This window comes from Alosa sapidissima, chromosome 19 (assembly GCF_018492685.1).
Source record: "Alosa sapidissima isolate fAloSap1 chromosome 19, fAloSap1.pri, whole genome shotgun sequence".
NCBI classification, from domain to species: domain Eukaryota; kingdom Metazoa; phylum Chordata; class Actinopteri; order Clupeiformes; family Clupeidae; genus Alosa; species Alosa sapidissima.
In genome coordinates this window covers 8,846,435-8,863,535 of record NC_055975.1, presented here as the reverse complement: position 1 = coordinate 8,863,535, position 17,101 = coordinate 8,846,435, and the positions used below count along the sequence as shown (strand labels likewise).

Here is a 17,101-nt window from a genome sequence, read left to right as displayed (position 1 = left end):
GCAAGACCAAAGAGATCATTGTTGACTCCCGGAGTGGTCACACCCAACACCTGCCACTGTCCATCAACGGTGTTGATGTGGAGAGAGTGAACAACACCAAAATCCTGGGGGTGCACATCACTGAAGACCTCTCCTGGACCACCAACACTGCATCACTGGTGAAAAAAGCCCAGCGGCGTCTCTACTTCCTGCGCAGACTCAAGCGGGAAAGTGCTCCACCACCCATCATGAGCACTTTCTACAGAGGCACCATTAAGAGCATCCTTTCCAGCTGCATCACTGTGTGGGGCGGGAGTTGCACTGACTACAACAGGAAAGCTCTGCAGCGCATAGTAAACACAGCCGGAAGGATCATTGGTACCCCACTCCCCTCCCAGAAAGACCTAATACACCACCTGCCTCAGCCGCAAAGCAACCACAATTGTGAGCGATACAAGTCATCCAGCTCACAATTTGTTCAGCCTCCTGCCATCTGGGAAGAGGTACAGGGGCCTCCACTCCTGCACCACCAGACTCAGCAACAGCTTCATCCACCAGGCTGTTAGGACGTTGAACTCTCTCCGCTCAGTCACCAGGCCATCAAGAAGATGACCCCCCCCCCCCCCCACCAATGTCTGTCTTTGCACTATCATGCCACTTGCACACTTCAGGAAACAAAAAACTGTTACTGATGCTGCTATGACTGAACTGTCTTTGCACTACCATGCCACTTGCAAACTTAATTTAAATGTCTATTTATTGGTGTGATATGTCTTAATGTTTTTAGCTATGTCTAGTTTTTAATTCTATTCTAGTTTTTAACTACATGTCTTTGTCTTCACCGTGGGAACATAATTTCGATTGCTTTGTATGTCTGGAACATGTGACGAATCGACAATAAAGCTGACTTTGACTTTGACACACACACACACACACACACACAAAGTACACTTCTTCTCTCATACCCTCACTCAACACACTCACTCAACCACACTTTGGTTGATGTGTATGTGTTCTCCAAAGCTGATGATACACAAGGCACCTTTCTGCGCAATGTTGCTGTGCAATGTTCTGGCATGTTCCCATTTGATATTTGCCAACTTATTCTTGAGAATTTGATGCAATTCAGTAGGTACATTAAAGGTGCCCTAAGTGATGTAGCGCGGTTTCTAATAAAAAAAAAAAAAAAGTCAGATACAGCAAACATCACCTCACCATCAGCTGCTTGTGCCCTGAATACACTGTGAGAGAAAGTGGAATAGAACATTATGCCCAATATTCCAATATGTGGTTTAATGTTCTGAATTTCTCATTAGTGGGTCACTTTGATACTAAAAGTATGATTCTATGTAATGACTGTATGATATCTGTACTGTCCCTGTGTATATCTGTGTGTGACTGTGTTTAGAGATAAGCAAGAATATTATGACTTTGCAGTGTTTCACTGTTCTGCATGGCTGCGTCAGTAGCTATCTGCTCCGGATTGCCAGGCTGCCACTAATCAGGGTCTGATTCAGTGTAGTCCACGTGACCAACGCCATCTCCCGTCAGCCTGGAAGGATACTTAACCCTTTAGGCGCCAGAGGATTTTTTCCGAAACGATCAATTTTGACATCTTCATTTCAAAAGGCTATATCTTAAAAGTGATAAGAGATAGAGACTTTCTGTAAATTAGAGAAATATTAAGGATGACCCAAAGTTTATGTAGAGATTAAATGTTTATATCTAATTTGCATATTATGACGTCATATGGTGGCCATCTTGGATTATAGAATTTTCATGAAAAGTTGCATGTTTGAATGATAAAATGCACCACTTCTTTCCCCCCAAAATGTCCCTCACCTTCTGTATGCTATATTGCACAATACTGAATGCTCAGGTAAATAGTAAGTAGTGAACAAACTGTGTAAATCATTACTAATAAATGGCAGAAACAAACCAAATGCATGTAGCGGTAGACTGGCCTTTTGCTGTAGAGATTTTCCATTTACTACATACAGTAGGCACTCTGATTCCATGTATGGGGCACATATATATTATTCAGATGACACACAAACACAAGTAGACAAGACCTGTTTAGTTCAAAAGCTCATTTGCCACGGCAAGGCACAGATCAGGAGTGAGATGACGAGACAAGACAAGAGACAATGTTAGTATTTTTTTTCTTTTTGTTGTTTTTGTTGATGTTTTTTTGTTTTTTTTCTTAGCTGACAAAGACACACACATCACAAGGACATGAACACACAAAAAGGAACACATAGTGTACTGTATGTCCTAAATGATCAGGGAAGTAGATAGCAAATCAACAGTGTAAATCATTACTAAATGGCTGACTTTTTTTTTTATGTAGCAGGCCTTTTGCTGTAGAGATAATGACTCCCTATCCCTATCCATACAGGGCCGGCATTCCCATCATCTTGTGATAGACTATGCATGACCTAATGTGTGTGTGTGTGTGTGTGTGTGTGTGTGTGTGGGAGAGGGAGAGAGCGTGTCACCACCTCCACCATGCGAGCAGCATGGCCAGATCTGCCTCGCGCGCGCCGAGTGGAGAGAATTTGCGCAGCTCGGACTAGGCCTACTGTCATTCTCACTGCGACTCCCCACACTGCCACTACGTTCCCCCCTAACTGTCCTATGAGCACTTCGACCTCGTCTAACATACCCAGTGGCATTAGACAAAGGCTCCACCACGTTACTGTCGCCGCGATTGTGGAGAGGCACACGTTCAGAAGACAGAAGCTAGCGCTATGGATATTAGGCTACCTCCAGCCTCGTGTGACTCCTACACGATTAAGCTTACCTAGTCACCATTAAACCACAGGTCTAGATTACCCAGAATTCCCCACTAGGGTGTATTCAACTGAATGAATGGAGTAGGAGACTGTGTACAAAAATAAAGCACTTTTATTTTTAGACGTAGTTTGTCATGGTATAAAAGCTGGATGAATAGATAGATGTACTCTAATCAATACTGTTGTAGTATTAAGCCGTATTCAGTATGGGGTACCCACTACAAAACAAATGCAAACCATTGAAATCATAATCTTCAAGCAAATATTTCAACCCCCAAATAGGGCACACACACAGTAATCATGGCAAGGATGAAAAGGAAAACAAAGAAAAGAATAAGCCTCACCACCAAAATATAAAGAAAACAAACACAACTTGGAGGTGGTTTCACACACAAAGTACGCACATACGTAAATAGGCCTAATGCCACAGCTCCAGTATGACCGCTGCTACTCTAGCTTAAGACACCAAGCAAACTACCCGTGTGGATAAGCTATTAATATGGCTGCACGCTACCAGTATGAATGGGCTATCAATAGGTTTGGATCAAGTACGCTACCAGTATGAATGAGCAAGCTTTAAATCAAACACGCTACCAGTATGAATGGACTAGGTTTGGATCACCGACAGCTATCAGTGTGGGTGGGCTATCAATAGGACTGCAAGCTACCAGTGTGGATGGACTATCAATAGGTTTAGATCAAATAAGATACCAGTATGGATATACTATCGATATGAGCTAGGATACCTATACAAACGAGCTACCACTATATCGTCGGTTTAGGTAAGGCATCACAATACATGATAGGCTACACAATCAATGGTGGTGGGAAAAACAGTGGCTACGGGTCGTTCCTGAAAGTCACAAACAAAACCATCAGTTTCCTGCCCACTACATGGTTTACATGATATATAGGTTACACAGTCAATACACAACAGTTATACATTCCCCTTATTAAAATGTACCACAGCTTTAATTAATTTACCTCTTTAAAATCCCCCGCAACTGCACGCATTTAGTCGGCTGACCTCTTGCTCGGAACCAACAAATCCAAGCGAACTACGGTTTAAAATACATACAAAATCATTCGTTGGTAAAACACTGTTTGTTACAAACAAGGCAATGAAAAATATTTTACTACCTGCAGATAATGTTGCACAAAAGCCCAGGGGAGCAAACGGGCAGGATGACTGCAGTGTACCGCTCTGTTAAATCACCGCCGGCCAAAAATCCACACGCAAAACAGTGCCCTCACCACTGTGTTTGCCGCGCCATTCAATTTTAACAAAGGGCCTGCAACCCGGTAGCTATCTACCTGCTACAACAGGTCACGTGAATGACACGTCAGGTGAATGAATCAGGTGACCCCCTAGCCTTACCCCACTCCTACCCGTCACATATTCCCCCTACTTTGAAAGGCGACCGTCCCGGTGCCTGAGATCCTATCCTTTCTAGTCCCAAGGCCTGAAATAGCAATTTGGGGTGGGGTTGACTGAGCAAATGCTCAGCCCTCCAAATGTTGAGTTGCTGACTGTGGCAATCGGAAGGGGTTGGAGTGTTGGCCAGCTCTTGTTCGTGTGGGACGTCTTACTTGGTCTTCCGCTGAGGGCGTACCTGGCTCATCTTCAGGAGACGGTTGGCTTGTGTCATGAATCACTACCACTGGGGTTTGTCTGTCCTCTTGGGCACCATCCGCTTGGGGGCTGGGGAAAGATGCTGGTGGTCCATCCACAGTTTCCTCCTGATCACCATCACCAGACTGATGGATTTCAGGCTGGTTAGTGAGAGTCCGGAACCAAACATCATGCTCATCCTCTTCATTACCTCCAGGATTTCCCTGTTTAGCTGTCGAAACCTGTGACGGAACATCCACTGGGGTGTCCACTGGCTGCTTATCCTGGCTGGGTAGAACCTTTAACTCGGAGCGATGGACATTCATATCTGGGCCCAGGCCGTCTTCGGGTGTGATGTGGTACACTAAGCCCTTACCGTCACGGCACTTTACCACTTTGTACACTCTTGAGTCCCAGCGATCTTGAATTTTATGCCGACCAAGTGGATGGCTCTTACGGTACACCCTAGTGTCCACTGGGAGGTGAGGTGTAGGCACATTGTGATGTTCTCGGGTAGCGGCTGCGGCCTCAAGACGTTTTTTGGCGTCAGCATACACTTCTGCCAAGTATTCCTTGTGGGTAGTGACCCAGTCGGCTGAAGCAAAAGTGCTTGGATCTTCCGTTGGTAGTCCCAGTAAGAAGTCCACAGGAAGTTGAGGTTTTTGCCCAAACATGAGCTCATAGGGGGAGTGGCCTGTTGACTGATGAACTGCGGTGTTGTATGCAAACAACAAGTGTGGGAGTGCATGGGGCCATCTTTTCTTCTTTTCCGGGGGCAGAGTACGCAGGAGATCATGGAGTGTACGATTGAAACGTTCACATTGCCCATTTCCTTCCGGGTGATATGGAGTTGTCCTGCTCTTATCTATCCCATACAGCTTGCAAAGACGCTTCAGCAGGTCTCCCTCAAAAGCACGGCCTTGATCAGAGTGAATTCTTTTTGGTACCCCAAAGGAATAGAACCACTTTTCAGTCAGGATTTTGGCCACTGTGTCCGCCCGTTGATTAGCTGTTGGATAGGCTTGGGTGAATTTGGAGAAAACGTCGGTGACAACAAAGACGTTCTCATGTCCATCACTGGCCCTCTCCATAACTGTGAAGTCAATGGCAATAACTTCCAGTGGTCTAGCAGCCAACAAGTGGCCAGAGTATGTGCGGACTGTGGGGACAACTCCCTTGGCTAGAGTACACCGTTCACATTCTCTGCACCACTTTTCAATGTCATGGCGCATTTTGGGCCAATAACACCTTTGCCCGGACCAGCTCGGTCGTTCTTTCTACGCCCTGGTGGCCATGGTTGTCATGCAAACTGGTTAATACTTCTTGGTGCAAGACTATGGGCAGTAATAACTGTAGACTCACATCCCGTGCTGGTGGTGTTTGGATTTCACGATACAGGATGCCGTTTTGGTCTCTGATCCGGCGCCACTGCCGAGTGAGCTCCAAGACCATCGCTGACTCCTGAGTTCTTTCTTGTCTATTTGGTGGGCGGGCCCTCCTCCAGTAAACCAAAAAGGCCCTGATGATTGGGTCTTTTGCCTGGAGAGCACGTAGGTCTGCTTGTGAGCGGATGGGAGCTGCATCTACTGTGGAGACCATGGCTACCGGCCTCTGTGCTGATATAACCATGGTCTGGGTCAGCTCTGGTGGGACGGTGATGCCAGAAGTTACAGCTGTGATGGACTGAGAGGGTGGTGGCTCATTATCACTAGTCTGACGTGACAGGGCATCAGCGTTGCGGTTTGCTGCCCCAGGGCGGTATTTCAGTTCAAAGTCAAAGACAGCCAGCTGAGAGGCCCACCTCTGTTCTACAGCTGCCAACTTTGCTGTCTGCAGATGGCTCAACGGGTTATTGTCAGTGTAAACTATGAATTTGGCCCCAAGCAGATATTCACGGAAACGCTCGGTCACTGCCCACTTTAGAGCCAAGAACTCAAGTTTCATCGAGCTATAATTTGACATATTCTTTTCAGTTGGTCGCAAAGTCCTACTTGCAAAAGCAATTGGTCTTCTCTTCCCGTCCACCTCTTGAGACAAAACAGCACCCAGACCCTGATGGCTGGCGTCAATTTCTAAGATAAATGGCTGTGAAAAGTCTGCATACTTCAGTATGGGGGCGCTAACAAGTTCCTGCTTTAACCTCTGAAATGATTGTTCACATTGGTCATCCCAGTGGTCTCCCAGCTTGGCCTTAGCAGCACTACCCTTCTCCCCTTTCCCCTGGACTTCAGCTACTAGCTTGTGTAGTGGACCAGCATGTTGCGCAAATCCTGCGACAAACCGGCGATAGTATGAGGCAAAGCCCAGGAATGAGCGGAGGTCAGTGAGGGAGGTGGGGCGCTTCCACTGCAGTACGGTCTGGATTTTATCTGGATCAGTCGCAACTCCACTAGACGATATTACATGGCCCAAGTATTGTACCTTTTCTTTGAAAAAGTGACATTTGCCCAGTTTAAGCTTTAGGTTGTGCTCTTTGAGTCTCCCCAAGACTAAGTCTAACCTCTGTAAATGCTGTTGGAAAGAGGACGAAAAGATGACTATATCGTCCAAATACAGTAGCAAGGAGTTGAAACTTTGGTCACCAAAAATACGCTCCATTAAACGCTGGAACGTACCAGGGGCGTTGCATAGCCCAAAGGGCATACGGTTAAACTCGAAGAGTCCAAAGGGTGTACAAAAGGCAGTCTTTTCTTTATCCTTTTCGGCCATGGGCACTTGGTTATACCCAGATGCCAAGTTGAGAGTGGAAAACAATGTGACCCCTGTAAGTGCATCCAAGGATTCTTCTATCCTTGGAAGAGGGTAAGCATCCCTCCGGGTCTTGGCATTGAGTTGCCTGTAGTCTACACAAAGGCGGATTGTTCCATCTTTCTTTTGGACCACTACAATTGGGGAGGCATATGGGCTACAACTAGGTCGGGCAATGCCTTTCTCCACTAGCTCTTGGACATGAGCCTTGACTTGGGCAAACTGTGATGGTGGCAGTCGGCGGTAACGCTGTCGCACTGGGGCTGTGTCCAACACCGGTATCTCATGCTGGACCAATGATGTACAACCTAAGGTACCATCATGTTCACTGAACACACCCTGGTACATCTGTAGTAATCCCCTAGCTTCCTGTTGTTCAAAAGGCGATAGGTTTGGCCACTGTAACGCAGCCAAATCCATAGGATCAGTGGTGCTGACTTCCACTGTTTGAATGATGGCTACCTGATCCTCATCAGTGTTATAGTGGGATGCGGGGTCTACTATGTGGAGGGTTCCCAATGCTGTGCGAGGGTGGAGCCACTGGTCTTCCTTCCCGACATTAACTACTGGTATGTTAACTTTGCCCCGCATGATAGGCAGTAAAGCAGAGGAAATAAGAAGATTCGATGGCAGTCTACCCTCCCCATAGGGCAATGGTTCCAGGAAGCAAGATGTAATGGGGCCTAGACTAAGCGAACAAGTAGCCTGCACAAACTGGAGGCACCCAGCTGGGATACGGAGGGCAGGGCCTGGTTGTACTATGGCCTTACCAATACACCCAGTGCTACAGATATGCTCCAGGCGTTGGCATACTGATAGAGCTTGTGTCCATCCTTTACCTGCAGTCTGGACGGGAGGGGAGTGGAACAGATCCTGCCCATGCTCATTGAAGAGCTCTTGGTAACAGCGGCTGATGGCATTCATTCCAAGTAGGCCTGGCACAAACTTTCGCTGTTGGCTAGTGGTGTGATCCAGGGCGTCTTTAATGACTAATACTCCAATCTTTGGGAGCACCTTGCCCAGAATCTCCAGGTCAAGCTCAATGTAGCCCAAATAGGGGATAGCCAACCCATTAGCTGCTTTAAGCTGTAACCAATCACATGGCTGCATGTTTTCGTTAGTCTGTGGCTGTATATATTGGCAGAAGAAACTTTCTGTGACCGTTGTTACCATGGATCCAGTGTCAAGAAGGCAGCGTGTAATTACGCCACCAACGTGGATGTCAATAACTGGACAGTTTCCAATAAGACGTGCAGTAGTGAATGCAGTGCTGTTCTCTTCTGAGCCCAACAAACCCCCTCCTGGTGCCGAGCTCCCAACACCGGAGGGCGCTAGTTTTCCGGCTGCATTACGCTGTTGGTGGTTATCACAGCCTGACCTCCACTAGATAAGTCACCCCGAGTGGCAGCCCCCTGTCCCCCTGGAGTAATGGCTCTACACATTCTAGCTATGTGGCCCGGCTTGTTACAACGCAAACAGATGGGTTTCCCATCTGCCTGGAATCGGTATGGCCTAGGCTGAGAAGCTGCTAGCCTATGGGTAGAACTGGGGGCGGTGTGTGGCCGTCCTAACTGAGATAAAATAGCATCCAGCTGGGCCTGCTGCTTCTGGAGGCACTCTTTGAGCTCATTGAACTCAGAAGATGGACTGGCCGTGACTGCATGGGTGTCGGCCTCATAGGCATTGCAAGAATAAGCACGGGCTCTAGGTGTAGTATGTGCACGTCTACTAAGCCAATCTAGAGCTTCACTCCGTATGTCTCTGAAAGTTAAACTCCGATTAGCTGAAATTTTATCTAGCAATTCCCCTTGAAGTTTATCATCACGAATGCCTTCAACAAACTGATCTCGAAGAACACGATCAGAATGTTCTAAATTGTCATCCCTGTCCTTAATGTGCTCCATTAACTCCATTAAAACATGGGAATATTCCCTGACAGATTCATTTTCAAATTGGCGGCGGTGATAAAACTGGCGGTACAAAGCATTAAGAGACTTAGAGCAGCGGAAATTATTTTTCAAGATCTCAAAAATTCTCTGCGGATCATTCCGTTCAGTTATCGGGCTAAATTTTATCTCCCGCTTAGCTTCCCCATCCAACAAATCATACAAAAACAGAGCCTGTTCGAGTTTAGCCATAGGGCGGGCTACTAATGACCTGCTTGCTTCCTCAACCCAATCCTCTACAGACATATTATCAACAGACATTTTCCCCGAAAATCTTGGACATTTTCTTTCTCGAGGCACACATACCAGACGCTCAACAGGGGATGAACTGGGCAGAGGATTGGAAGGGCCCTGGTTAGAGTCTCTGAGCCGCTGGTTATCAGCTTGGAGCTGTTTCACCATCTCCGCCAACGTCTTTACTTGATCCTCCAAACTCTCCACTGTCGACATGTTGCCTGTGAAGCAGTCTAATCGAGACTGGATGAGCGATGTGCCTTCCTGATGGTAACCACTGTTTTTCCCACCTAAGTAATGCCTTTGAAATAACCACCTCCACAAAAGAAAACAATACTAAAAGAAAATAATGAGCAGAAAAGAGAAAAAAAAACAAAGAAAATACCCGATACTTTTATATACAGCCTCCGACCCTGCTCGCAGCGCCAAAATGTGACTCCTACACGATTAAGCTTACCTAGTCACCATTAAACCACAGGTCTAGATTACCCAGAATTCCCCACTAGGGTGTATTCAACTGAATGAATGGAGTAGGAGACTGTGTACAAAAATAAAGCACTTTTATTTTTAGACGTAGTTTGTCATGGTATAAAAGCTGGATGAATAGATAGATGTACTCTAATCAATACTGTTGTAGTATTAAGCCGTATTCAGTATGGGGTACCCACTACAAAACAAATGCAAACCATTGAAATCATAATCTTCAAGCAAATATTTCAACCCCCAAATAGGGCACACACACAGTAATCATGGCAAGGATGAAAAGGAAAACAAAGAAAAGAATAAGCCTCACCACCAAAATATAAAGAAAACAAACACAACTTGGAGGTGGTTTCACACACAAAGTACGCACATACGTAAATAGGCCTAATGCCACAGCTCCAGTATGACCGCTGCTACTCTAGCTTAAGACACCAAGCAAACTACCCGTGTGGATAAGCTATTAATATGGCTGCACGCTACCAGTATGAATGGGCTATCAATAGGTTTGGATCAAGTACGCTACCAGTATGAATGAGCAAGCTTTAAATCAAACACGCTACCAGTATGAATGGACTAGGTTTGGATCACCGACAGCTATCAGTGTGGGTGGGCTATCAATAGGACTGCAAGCTACCAGTGTGGATGGACTATCAATAGGTTTAGATCAAATAAGATACCAGTATGGATATACTATCGATATGAGCTAGGATACCTATACAAACGAGCTACCACTATATCGTCGGTTTAGGTAAGGCATCACAATACATGATAGGCTACACAATCAATGGTGGTGGGAAAAACAGTGGCTACGGGTCGTTCCTGAAAGTCACAAACAAAACCATCAGTTTCCTGCCCACTACATGGTTTACATGATATATAGGTTACACAGTCAATACACAACAGTTATACATTCCCCTTATTAAAATGTACCACAGCTTTAATTAATTTACCTCTTTAAAATCCCCCGCAACTGCACGCATTTAGTCGGCTGACCTCTTGCTCGGAACCAACAAATCCAAGCGAACTACGGTTTAAAATACATACAAAATCATTCGTTGGTAAAACACTGTTTGTTACAAACAAGGCAATGAAAAATATTTTACTACCTGCAGATAATGTTGCACAAAAGCCCAGGGGAGCAAACGGGCAGGATGACTGCAGTGTACCGCTCTGTTAAATCACCGCCGGCCAAAAATCCACACGCAAAACAGTGCCCTCACCACTGTGTTTGCCGCGCCATTCAATTTTAACAAAGGGCCTGCAACCCGGTAGCTATCTACCTGCTACAACAGGTCACGTGAATGACACGTCAGGTGAATGAATCAGGTGACCCCCTAGCCTTACCCCACTCCTACCCGTCACACTCGTTCGCCACACCACTAACACCCTGCTAACTTCCCGATGAACACTCCGAACCCGTGAAACATTATTCCCACCAGTGACATTGGGCAAAAGATTCAATGTTTGTGCTTGGTGTAAGCTAAACTATGGAGTAAACTCTCACTTTGTCCAGCTGCATCATTGCAAGGCAGGGACGCATCTGAAGCCTCACTAAACGAATCACCGTCATTTTCTGAAGGCAGATATTCCCCTTCAGAATCAGGGTCCGCGAATAGAAGACCCAACACTTCATTTCAGGTAAACTTTTTTGATGCCATTAGACGATAATCTAATGCAAATACTCGCTGACGTTGACAATATCGCTCTGACAAAGTGGCTCACACGCACACTAGCTCCGGTATTTCATGCACTGATTCAATGCGCTGTAGCTAGAAAGTTTTGTTTAAAGTGTGTCCTTTTTTCGACTCGGGGATGACGTATGACATGTCTGCCATCTAGTGGAGTGGAAGTCAAACGAAATATGACACCCTATTTGACTAAATCGGCCGTTTTATTCAGTACCGCATCTTGTCGACTATAGTCGACTGTGGCGCCTAGAGGGTTAAACCCTAACTATTTCCTTGTCGTTAGAGCAGCTGATGGATCTTTAGGTGAAGTCATGCTGTCTCTCCCTTGATGCGCATCATTGTAAATAAACTCTATTCCTGATTTTTCATACTAATGGTCTGACTGGGTCTCTATTAAATCTATGGTATCAAAATTACCATCAGTTTATGGAGGTTCTACCGAGATTGATAAGGATTGTATTGATCTATTGAATTAAGGATTATTCTTTTACCAGGCTTACTGTGTGTGATCCCTCAGCCCGCTGGAAAGACGCGCTCTCGGTAAGTAGTACGTTTTGTTCCTTTAAAGTGCTACAGTCCAGGCTGAGTGGTACACTGCAGCAACGCTGGTCGGTCAGCTGTACGCTATCAGGCTCGCTGGACAACAAGGGAGAGGGAGTTGAGCAAGATTACTGTTGTATGGGTGGTACGCTGCAGCAACGCTGGTCGTTCAGCTGTAAGCTATCAGGCCCTTGACAGAATTGGGCATTTGGCCCCGAAAGAAGGAACAGATTGTGTGCGCACACGAAACCGATCTAAGTCAACGAATCTCCTGAGAGTTACAGATGTTTTGAGTACAGGTCTGGGCGAGAGATCACATTCACTGGGTTTGCTAAATTGGACAATCTGTCAAATTTTGAGACCAGTCACTTTACGGTAACCAATCAGAACATGAGTCAGTTTTTGTCTCAACATATATGTCTATGTATGTTTCTGACCTATGGGTTATGTGTAAGTGTGCTTTGCAAATGTCTGCTAAAGGTCCTCTCTGATACTAACATGTCTGAGTGTCAACCTGTCTCTGCTTGAACTACTATTTGGCATAGTTTGTTCGGAGCTGCAAAGCTATTTGAATCTAAGAAAACATCCGCCTCATCTGCGTTGTTAAGGGAAAGTTAACTTACTTGGCAGCTTTGTCTGTCTGTGGCAGCCACACATGGTCAGCAGCATTAGTTGGGCCAAACTAAGATAAAGGTGGGGACGCCTATTCAAAACATCCCAGTGCTGCTAACATTGTGTGTCAGCCAATCAAAAATACCACAAAATAATTAGGAGAAAGAATCCGTCTAAAAGTATAGGCTACATGTATGTGTTGCAACTAAAGACTGAGTTCGTTTTGTCTTTGTCTTCTCTCCTGTCAGTCGACACGAGGCCTGAGTGAGAGTGTGTGTGTGTTGGCCAGCTGATATGCATGAAGGTCACATATCTGTTACAGACTGTAACTGAGAATACACATAAGAAAGATGCATCTGACTGTTAACTGTATTGAATTGTTTTTTCTTTTTCTTCCTCTCAATAAGAGAATTATTTTGGAGTTTTTGCCTGGGATTCAAACTTGTTTGATTTACTGAACTATTCTCAACTAAACTAAAGCCAAGATTTTGTTAAGTGTTTGAAGTCTAATTCCTTTTCTCCTGTTGAGTTGTTCCTTTTCACAAAGGTAAAGGATATTCTGTGGTCACCATTGAGGGCACTCTTGCTGGTACGGTAAACACTAACACACTTAACCATAAGGTACAGATCTTCTCTGACTTAGCTGTGTGTGTGTGGTTGTTATCTCTGTACTTGAAGGTCAGGGAGCCAGTGTAAAGAGAGAGAGAGAGTGGAGAAGAGAAAAGACATTTATTACACTTGAATTATAAAGTTAAAGATTTTGTATCTAAGTTCGACCAATGTGAAGGTGTTTCTTGTCAGAGGAGTCTCAAATTCTCTTTTAAAATGATGTTTTGATGTTGATAGCATAACATATTAATTCAGTTACTTCTCTTAAGAGTGGCACACATTTTGTTTTGGCTTGTGTTTGGTCGACATGCCTTAATTATTTTATTTTTGTTTGTTTTACTGTCAGTGCTAAAAGAGACATGTAATGCCCTTGGTTGATATTCTTTTTAGATTTGCCAGTTTTGGAAAATTATATGCCATTGAATTACGATTGTCATTGAATAATCTCTACCGTCCTAAGTGTTTTTGTTTGTTTTTCCTCTGGAACAAAATGGAGGGGGGTGATCTTACAGTCCTGGTTTTGGGGATGGGCCTCTGGAAACACCCGTAAGGGAGCTGAACACGCAGCAACGGGTAAACCAGAGACTTACAAGCAGACCAGGGCTGTTAGGTTGCTACAGCCCATCATATCTTTTTTTTCCCTGGTGATTCAGGCCCTAGAATAAGATATGCTCAGAGAAGCCTGAGATTCTAAAATATGAGAGATCTGCTCACAACAACAAGTAAGGTAACAAACCAACATTTGATTAAGTGACTACCCATTGAGAGTAGTCACGCTTGAGTTTGACTATGGGTGTAGTTACGCTTGACTTATGTAGCCACTTAAGTATATAAGCACTCTTAGAATGTTAAACTCTTTGCTTCAACCAGCTGTGCTGGTTTGCAAAGATTCAATATAATTGGATGATTTCGATCACTGGCTCCTGTCTCATCTTCTTGATTCCGAATTGATTTACCTAACAGAATTGCGAGAGGTCCCGGGATCCCAACATCTGGGGTCAGAACCAGCTTCCTGAAAAACCGTACACGGTGAGGTCTGGGACCTTGGATTTGGAATCCTGAAAGCCCTTGGTTGTCTGAGACAGCAAGGCGAGATGGCTGACCTTCTGACCCCCGGTGACGGGATCCTACTGAAAGGGAATTCTCCTGAGACGTCGGAGCGAGAACCAGTGATCAACCAAAAGGCAAACGTTCTGTGAGTAAATAAATAAATAAATAATCTCCTCCATAGGGAGTCAAGACAATTTTATAGTAGTAGTCTTTGGATGAAAGGAAAACCAGAGCGAGCAGGCTCAGGGTTGACTCATCCTAAATAGAAAAACTACAAGGGGGGCTATTTGGTAGAAGTAGTCCTAAGATGACATGAAACCCAAAGCGAAGAGGCTCAGGGGTGATTCATCCTAAATAGAAAAACCTAGGTTTATGAGATCCTTTTGATATTTATAAGGACCTCTACAGTTTTGCATGTTATTTGTGATGATCTAAAATGTATATTTACACGGTTAGCCTCAAATTACATTGATTGAATCAATGACTAAAATGTCATAGGGTCGCAACCTCCTACATCATCCTCCAGCTTTTTATATACATTTTGATATCTGATATCTCCGCATAGGAATATCTGTTGTTTTAACTAAATTTAGTGAAGCTTTGCAGGGAAAATGAAATGCTGTGTGCTGTGCTATAAAGAGTGTTGGATGCCTGGATCAAAGCATCAAGGCCATCCTTGCTCTCCCCAATCCACTACAAGTCACAGGAGCACATATGCAAGGTGATGGGTATGTGAATTATATCAGATTACATATTCCAGTTTTAGTTTAAATTTTCGATTTGTAAATTTAATAAAGGCCCCATAGAAAGTATGACCATTTTGCTTAAATACAGGCTAATTGTTTCCCCAAGCTTCCTGCTCCCCATGCTAATAGAACCTGACCCAAGTTATCCTGTTACAGGTGTAGGCCGCAAACACTGGAAGCCATGCGGACGCTATATTCCTGCTTCAAGGTAGACACAGATGTGTTTTGACTGTTGATTGGCTAGGTGTGTAGGCCTTGAGCCCTGCCAGGTCCTGCTTTGAGTGAGGCCACCATACACTATGGTGAGCGACTGGCTGAATGGGCCACAGTGGAAGAAATATGGGTTCTGAGGGCAGAGAAGGTTCTGGATAAAAAAGGGGGAGAGGGGCACAAGTGGCAGAACTTTTAGCTTGGACATATGTATTAAGCATTGCTCCACAATCTCGTGCTTCTGGCAGTGACAACACTGACAAGAGTTGAAGCATATCAGTTAAATTCATACTTGGGGGCCAGTTTAGCAAAGTTGTAATCTTACCAACAGCAGTGAATTTATCCAATTGTTGATGCTCTGACGCACTTAGCTCTAGGACACAGTGTTATAGGCGACAACATTTTAGCTAAGGGAATAATCTTGCAGCCTTGCTGCAGATCATAAGGGGGAGTCTGATTAAGAGTAGTCTGATAACATAGACAGCTAGCTCTTGCAGTGTGTCAAGTTATGATTAAAGATAGCTTTTTCTTTCATGGAGGATGAGAGGTTGTTGATATTGACTTCACTACACTGAACTAATATTGAACTAATAGGTTCATATGTTTATTAACAACACACCCACTGCAGTTGTTATATTGGTATTATTATTATTATTATTTTTCTCATCATTGACATGAAAAAGGTTTTACAACTGTTTTACAGCTATGCAAACCAGTGTCAAGATGATAATGTGGTATGATGACATACATACTAGACCATATCGTTTACAATTATTTTGGATACAGCAATGCAAAAAAAAACAAAATAAAATACAACTTTTCATTTGTTTAAGAATAAAGTTCTAACCAAGTTCTTTAAAACATTCCTTTAGACCTGCTTTAAACAATGTGGAAAAAGGTTGAGATAATTTAGCTTTGCTGTATGATAAACAATTCTTGATATGAGGCACACACACAAAAAAAAGTATCCATGAAGATCATGATCGTGTGAATTTATATTTCATTGCTAATTACTAATTTAGTGACTAATCATAGCAGTATTGCAACTGAAATCTTTTTAATAATGTTAGCTGAAACTTAGGAAGCACTACTGGGGCCTTGGGCCCAGATTTGTATATCTCTGTGTTTTGTTTCAGGTGCAATCAGTGGTCAAAAGGGGGAGCCTTACACTTTTCCTTTTGTCTATTGTTTCTTTTTCCCCATAGAACTGTTTGGTTATTGTTTTTATCACTGGCACTTTTATACATGTAACCATGTTGTTTCATTTGATTCATTTCCTTTATTGGGTTCTATTTGAGAATTGTTGAGAGACATTTCTTAGGTGTTTTGGTTTTATATTCAGCTTTGCCTAAGTATAACACATGGTAAAGAGACACAATTACTGCATTACTCTCAGTTAAATAGTAGGCTCACCCTGATTCAATCAGAATGTGTGCTATTGTTTGGTGTCAAAGGCTTCAAGTCTTTTAAAGGGGGACTTGAGAGTATTGGATTCAGAACTTATTATTATTTTTCATGACTTATGAAGAAATCAGTTAAATCATATATCTAATCATGTACCTGCTTATTTTGATCTGACTTACTTTAATGAACCAATTGTATAATCATTTATATTTTATATAGTGATCTGTTCTGAATTTCTCATTAGTGGGTCACTTTGATACTAAAAGTATGATTCTATGTAATGACTGTATGATATCTGTACTGTCCCTGTGTATATCTGTGTGTGACTGTGTTTAGAGATAAGCAAGAATATTTTGACTTTGCAGTGTTTCACTGTTCTGCATGGCTGCGTCAGTAGCTATCTGCTCCGGATTGCCAGGCTGCCACTAATCAGGGTCTGATTCAG

General features: G+C 43.9%; 2 long non-coding RNA genes across 2 annotated transcripts; both read right to left on the bottom strand.

The window, feature by feature from the left end:
- Nucleotides 1-2,919: 2,919 nt before the first annotated feature.
- Nucleotides 2,920-4,255, bottom strand: LOC121693333. Its single transcript, XR_006025468.1, has 3 exons — nt 3,915-4,255; nt 3,759-3,832; nt 2,920-3,627 (listed from the first exon to the last, which is right to left on the bottom strand). It is a non-coding gene; the product is annotated as an uncharacterized LOC121693333 (long non-coding RNA).
- Nucleotides 4,256-9,912: 5,657 nt separating this feature from the next.
- On the bottom strand, nt 9,913-11,154 carry LOC121693340. The gene is made up of 3 exons (XR_006025470.1): nt 10,904-11,154; nt 10,748-10,821; nt 9,913-10,616 (listed from the first exon to the last, which is right to left on the bottom strand). It is a non-coding gene; the product is annotated as an uncharacterized LOC121693340 (long non-coding RNA).
- Between the last annotated feature and the right edge of the window lie 5,947 nt (nt 11,155-17,101).